This window comes from Balaenoptera borealis, assembly GCF_965194805.1.
Source record: "Balaenoptera borealis genome assembly, chromosome: 4".
Classification (NCBI taxonomy): domain Eukaryota; kingdom Metazoa; phylum Chordata; class Mammalia; order Artiodactyla; family Balaenopteridae; genus Balaenoptera; species Balaenoptera borealis.
The window spans coordinates 116,751,753-116,759,160 of NC_138861.1; positions in this window are offsets into that span (position 1 = coordinate 116,751,753).

Genomic DNA, 7,408 nt, shown 5'->3' on the forward strand with positions numbered 1-7,408 from the left:
CAAGCAAGAAACAATGGGAACAGGGGGAGTGGCAGCAAAAAATGGTGGAAAACACAAGGCTCTCTTGTGGTCCTTTTCTCTAGGAAAGGTAGAGAAGCTGAAATAGGAAAAGATTTCCAGAGTGGAGGAGAAAGAACAAATCCAGCACACAGAAGGATAGGAGAGTCTGAGAGAAAGAAGAAGGACAAAGATGACTGGACATGGAGGGGAAGAAAGGAAGGAAGAACTGTGCAGCTGAGGAAGAATGAGGCAAAATGTAACATGGGAAAAAAAGTTAGGAAAATGAGTGGGGCTATAATTTGGAGGCCATAAAACAGTAGTGATCTATATCTTTGAGCACCAATTAAGAAAAAATTTAAATGATTGTGCACTTTTTAAAAAAACTAAATGTTTTATCTCTTTAACTTTTTAATTAGGAAAACTAATATCTGCTACTATGTTTAAGCAGGTTTCAGTTATTTTCTTGTTAGTGAAAAAGTATCTCTTTTGTTACAAAATATCAAAGTTATGTAACATCTGCTCAGTGGTGCTTGGTGTGATGCAGCACATTTGAACAGACTTTTGTAGTTGAGGAAGATACTTCTGAAGCTAGTTTATTGTATCTTTCTTGACTTACCTTCTAAGCTACTTGAAAAAAATGTTTTTCTCATAGAGACAATATTGTATTCTTTAAGATAAGGGACTTTTCCATTGCAAACAAGATAAATACTAGTACCTCTAACACAAAGAAGAATGACTTAGTTAAATTAAAAGACAATCAGAGTTATAAATTTTGTGGAATAAATGACTCTCCTCAGCCCCATCTGGGTCTCACATTAGAAGCCCCTCAAGGAGAGATCTACTTGAGTTTAGCATCTGTACTCTCTAAGGACCTGCAACAAGGCAGCAGCAATTATACATCCTATTCATGCTATGGAAACCAGCATCGTTTATCAGAGCCATTCGTGGGTCCTGTGCTCCCCAGCCCTTCTCAAATAAGACCAATCAGGGCTTATAACTTTCTTTCAGGCTAATGTCAAAAGTATCCTCCTTGTCTTCTGGACCAGCCAGTGGCTCAGTCAAAAATGGCCTGTGGGCTGTCTGAACTGTTTAGGACTGAGTTTGGCCTCATCTGAAAGAGGGCAAAGGGGAGTGGATAACTGAAGTTAAGTGGAGGCCTTTCCCATAAAGTCAAGCAGACTATAAGCCACCAAAAATTCTCTGATAGCTGTTCATTACCTTTCAGGTTCGAGAAGAAATGAGCATGCAATGTTCTTAGGTGATCTTTTTAGGACCGTATGCAGTCAGCTAGACTGTTAATCCAGTGCATGATCCTAGTATATATACTTTTAAAAGCTTTCACCTAATTTTATTATGTATGCTTATAAAATATATCTATCCTATTATAAAATATATATAACATATAGAATAATATATTATATATAATTTTATTTAAAAATCTTTTTCTTTTACATTTTCTCTCTCTTAGAACATTTTTTTTAACTTTACTCTAAGTGAAAATAATATCAAAATTACCTAAGTAGTCTGCTCAGACTTTTCTTGGCTGACTTTGATGGCACAGTGCTATCCACTTTAATCACAGATACATAAGGTTTCCCTAGAGAAAACCAACTACTACCTATGTCTTTAAGAAAGAAAATGCTGGTAACTGATTAGCCCTATTTGCTGAAATCATTTTCCTTCTTATTAATTATTTTTGCTTTAGTGACGGAGAAACAATTTGCTTTTTGTAAGTTAAAAAAAAAAAAAAAACCTTCAGAAGTAATACTTAAAAATAACTTCCCATTCACTATCACCAAGATTATAAAAAGAAAAAAACACATATAAGTAAGAATAGCAAGGTAATTTAACCTTAAGAAGATGAATATAGAGGTGACTGAACTAAGGTGCTTTTTAAGTAACTTTTGGAAAGCTACAGGTGGTCCTTACTTGCAAATACAATTATTTCACTTAATTCCTATTGGCTTTTTTTTTTTTTTAAACTGATCACCAGTAAAATTCAAATTTCCCCATCTTAGAAAGGAAGCTTGAGTCTTTCCTCAGACACTGGACAAGAGTGATGATGATAAACTTTTAATCCTAGTTTTAAACAAACATTCAAATGAACATTTTCCCTTATTTGCAGCCATCATATGGTTATTTCAATTCCCCTGCCTTTGCTTAAAACACTTTCAGTAATCTTTTCTTAGAAAAGTCATTCAGACCAGGTTACCAGCTACTTTGAAAATATCAGTCTTATCATACCATGATGATATCTCATTTTAGACCCCAAAATGCTATTACTCAGTGAAATCATAAGTCCTTTCCCTGCTTCAAATGACTCTTTTCAAAAGCCAAATTATTCAGAGGACAAAAATTTGTTATTATTGAGAATATTCCAAAGAGAATGTCATAGGCACTGAAGAAAAAAGACAAGAATACCCATAGACAGTTGTCCTTTCAAATTTTCAAAACATCTTCAAGTCTCTCATCTCATTTATTCTTTATGACTTTCTTTAGGTATTATTAATCCCATATAGGGGAAGAAACTGAATGCTGAAGAAGTCACTCATTCATTCATTTGATAAATATTATGTGATGTTTACTATTGGCCAACACTGGAAGATCAGAGAATATGTCTAAAGTTACATGGCTAATAAGTGCCAAACCAGAACTACAGCACAAGTCCAATTTTCTGCTATATCATAATGCCTGTGGTAGATGATATATTCCAAAATATAAAAATCACCAACAATATCTGTTACCTCACATGCTCTAGAAGCTTGCTACTGCCCTGTCAAGAAGTGAAGTTGAAATAGAGAATTATCCTTCCTTTGAATCCAGACCAGCTGTGATGCACTTGTAACTAATAGAATACAGTGGCAGAAGTAAAGTTAACATTGCCTTCCAAGGCTATGAGCTAGAATATCTGCTCTTAAAGTCTTGCTTTTAAAGTAAGCAGTCCATGTGCCCTGAGGCCACCATGCAGTAAGGAACCCAAACTAAGTCTTATAGTAAGACTACGTGGTCAGGCCATGAGAGCAAGATACCCGGCCAGCCACCATCGGCTTCAACACTCCCTCTGTTCCAACCCTAGCCATCATCTGACTGCAACTGCATGAGAAACCTTTTCTCAGTTCCTAATCCAGGGTAATAATTAACCAGAACACTATCACTTGGAAAATCCAAAACAGTTGTGATAACTGTCTGCATGGTAGATTGCATGAACTGCTCCAAATTCTTTATCCCTCCCTGTATCCATGCCTTCTCTCACATGTTTTTGTGGTTCTCCAGACAGAGTATATCTGCCTACCAGCAGAAGCGTGGAAAATTGATTATTGTTGTTTTAAACCATTGAGTTTTGGGGTGATTTGTTTTGCAGGAGTGGTTAATCAATACACCAACCTTTTTTTGGAAAATATATATCCTCTCAAGACAAGCAAAACAGAAAAATATGTACTATTATGTGTAAGGTCTAATTTGTTTTTTGAAAAATCAGCCTTCTTATCTTACAGCCATTAATTCACTAATCCTGTGTTTTAGAAAGTGTGTCTGGAGTTACCTGGGGTGTGACTCCTGTCTATGCTGTTCACAAGCTGCTTAACCTGGGCAAGATTTGAACCTCTCTAAACTCAGTTTCCTCATCTATAAAAAGGGAATAATAGGACCTACCACAAAGGATTATGGAGAGAATTAAATAAGATAATCCACAGTGTTAGTTCCATGCTTTTGTTTCAAGTAACAGGACTACAACTCAAACTAATCTAAGCAAAAATGGAAATTAGTTGACAAGATATCTCATATAGTAGAAGGAAATATTGAACAACTGAGCCACAAGGATGCAGCTGGTCCTTGAAAACAATTGAAGCTCATGTCTTTGAATAAGTCCAGGACTCTTGTTCTCTACCCAAATTTTCCCGCCGTTTTTCTTATAAGAAGAAAACATCAGTTTTCTTCTTCCTTACCAGCTTCTCTGGAAAACAGAACCATGGCTGCTAATTGCTCCTGAGTTTGAGATTTTGTGCTCCCCACTGCCATATTCTCTCTGCTCCTAAATTCAAAATTCTCAGTGATGGGCTCTAATTGGATGTTCTTGAGTGAGGTGACCTACCGTGAACCAACCAACTGTGGCCAAGGGGCATGGTCTGTAAGACGGCACCTCTTGTACATACTACATGGCAGAGAGAGGAGAATAGTAGATTCCATTAGAAAGAGGCACTAGACCCAGAAAAGGTGGGAGTAGTGGTAAAAGAATTCCTTCGATGGCTACTTTACATGCAAATCATTTGGCACAGTGGCTAATTTATGGTAAAAGCAGAACATATATTAGCATCTTTTGAACGATTCAACATTGTCAATAATCATCACTGAGTACATTGTCTAATATCCATATGCCTAATTTATAACCCATGACTGCAAAGCAGTCTAATATTAGTTTCTACTGATATTCACCTTCCACTCAAGTGTTATATAGCACATTAATAGACCTTTCTTGATAATGTATGATTTGGACAAGTCAGTGAAACCTTGGGATTTTTCTTTTTTTCTGAGGCACCGTTGGCTAAAATTCCCTTTACAGGTCTTGTGATAGTAACTTTTATGTATCAACTTGACTAGGGCTAAGGGATGACCAGATAGCTGGTAAAACATTATTTCTCCATGTGTCTGTGAAGGCACTTCGGGAAGAGATTAACATTTGAATCAGTAGACTGGGTAAAGAGGATGGTCTCACCAGTGCAGGTGGGCATCAACAAATCTGCTGAAGACCTGAATAGAACAAAAAGGCAGAGGAAGGGTGAATATGCTTTCTCTGTTTGAGCTGGGACTTTATCTTCTCCTGCCTTTGGATGGGCCTTCCGATTCTGATTGGGACTTAAGCCATCAGCCTCAGAATTCTCAGGTCTTTGGGTTTAGACTGGAACTACACCACCAGCTTGCAGATGGCCGATCGTGAGACCTCTTCGCCTCCATAATCCTATGAGCCAGTCCCTCATAAAAAATCTCTCTATATGTATCCTATTGGCTCTGTTTCTCTGGAGAACCCTGACTAATACAGACCTGACGTACCTTTTGTCACAGAAACAAATGAAATTAGCAAATAGTGTCTTGTGTCTATTCTACTTAAATAAATCACACTAAGCTCTCTGTACACATGACATAGAAGGTAAATTATACATATTGCAATAAAACAGATCATATACTAGAAGATGCATCTTTCTACATAACATACTTAGGAAAAAATTAAAGAAAGAAACTTGCCCTTTTTCCAACTTAAAAAATTGTGGGGAAAATTCCCAAGCGATAAACTTCTATACTCCAAACAGTAGCAAGTAAGCAAAAGGTCCTCAAATTATCAGACTTCACTCCTATCCCCTTTCCCCTCTTAGAAAAACAGATGTTATAAATAACAAGCAGTTTTTAAATATCACCTTCCCCTGAGGAAATCTTGGTCACCTTGGCTAGTTCTCTCCAAGAGGTGGGTGAAGAGAAGATAATGTAATATTCAGAACTTTGGTGACCCAGGACCCAACTTTTCTGCCCTTCTCCTTTCATTATGAGTTGGATAGGACTTTCCTCTGAGAGCCCATTTTGGGATAGTCTGAAACTCAGGTTTTGTAGGGATTATATCTTCAGCTGTTCATTTAGAACCTTGAAAGATTTTTCTGCCCTTCCTTCCTGAGTATTAGAATTACATCAGCATGGAAAGGTAAGTTTCCTCCAGTCAGCGAAACTTATAGAGGATCTTCAGGAAATAGATGGAGTAGACATTAATTGGGGCGATTACCTGGTTCACAGTGATCTTCCCAGTCGTCAGTCTCTGATGCTCCTCTTCTCTGGGGGACTGATTCTTCTGTCCCCACTCCCACTCTAGCATATGGTCCAATGCAAGTTATGTGATCTTGTCTCCAGGGTTACAAGAAGCCAAACATGGGGTCATGACTCAAGCAGGCCAATCAGAGTCCTTCTCTGATATTGTTAAAACTGGAGCAGTAAGTAATAAATATGCAAGTCCAGGGTCATACCCCACCACTCCACAGTATGAAGAAACATGTCTGCAACAGTGAACAGCAGAAACAGCAAGAGGCACAGAGGCAGTCTTAATGGTACTTGAGCCCTTTGTTCCAGTTATTGAAATTCCTACAGCTCCTCTAATCCCTGACTTTCCAAGAGGTGGTTATTCATCTTACATTGGCTTTGGGAGCTTCACCAGTACCCTGCCAACACATCCTCTTTATGACTCTAGCTTTAGTTACATTTCTGTCACTTGCAATCGAGTCCTGACTTCCTAGAAAACAAGTGGCTGTCATTGAGTCAAACAAGCAGTGTCAGGGTTCAGAAACCCCAATTTTTTCCCCTGTCACACCTATTAGCCTTAGTGAAGTCAGGGATCACACCCCCATATCTGACCACCTGCACTGTCTAATCTAACATGAATCCTAAGGTCCTCTGTCTATAATCAGCAACTTGTTTCAGAAGAGGAGAATGATTTGCCTTCTGAGTTTTTCCCCTTAATAATGTTGAAGTCATTCTTCATTTCAGCCCTTTCACCACTTCATTGTTTAGGGACTTTAATTTCTTGGAAGAGTTCTCAAGATGATGTGCACTCTTCCAAAAGTTTTTGCTCACTGTGATCTGAATTTTTGTGTCTCCCCTAAATTCATATGTTGAAATCCTAATGCCTGATGTGATGATATTAGGAAGTGGGGCCTTTGGGAGGTGATTAGGTCATGAGTGTGGAGCCCTCATGAATGGGATTAATGCCCTAATAAAAAAAGACTCCAGAGAGCTCCCTATCCCCTCCCACCATGTGAGGACACAGTGAGAAGGCACTGGCTATGAACCAGGAAGAGGGCTGTCACCAGAACCCAACCCTGCTGCACCTTGATCTTGGACTTCCCAGCCTCCAGAACTGTGAATATAAATATCTGTTGTTTATAAGCCACCCAGTCTGTGGTATTTTGCTACAGTAGCCCAAACGCACCAAGACACCAATCATCACCCAAAACAAAACTAATAGATATGCATTTTTCTCCTCAGAGATCTGAGCAATCTTTTGATTTTTGTTTCTCAGCCAGGAGTGTCTATGGGAAGAAAATAAATGTTTATATTCTCTTTCCAGAGCCCAAAGCCTCTCTGAGGAGGCTACTAACCAAGGATAAAGGAAATTATTTGTCCCCAGTCTCTGCAACTCTGCTTGTGGGGATGTGGACTTATTTTGTAGAAGTGGGTGGAGGGTGAGGGAGGTGGAGAGAGATAGGGATAGAATTACATCTGTATCAAATGCAGTTCCACAAATATGAACTGGTCGGTGCCTTCCAACAGCTCTGCTTTGATTTTGCAGTCTGAAAGCCAGGAGTGTTATCTCCCTCATTGATTTCTGCTAATCAGGAGACTTCTAGAGGCAAGGAGGGGGAGCCACCAATATTCA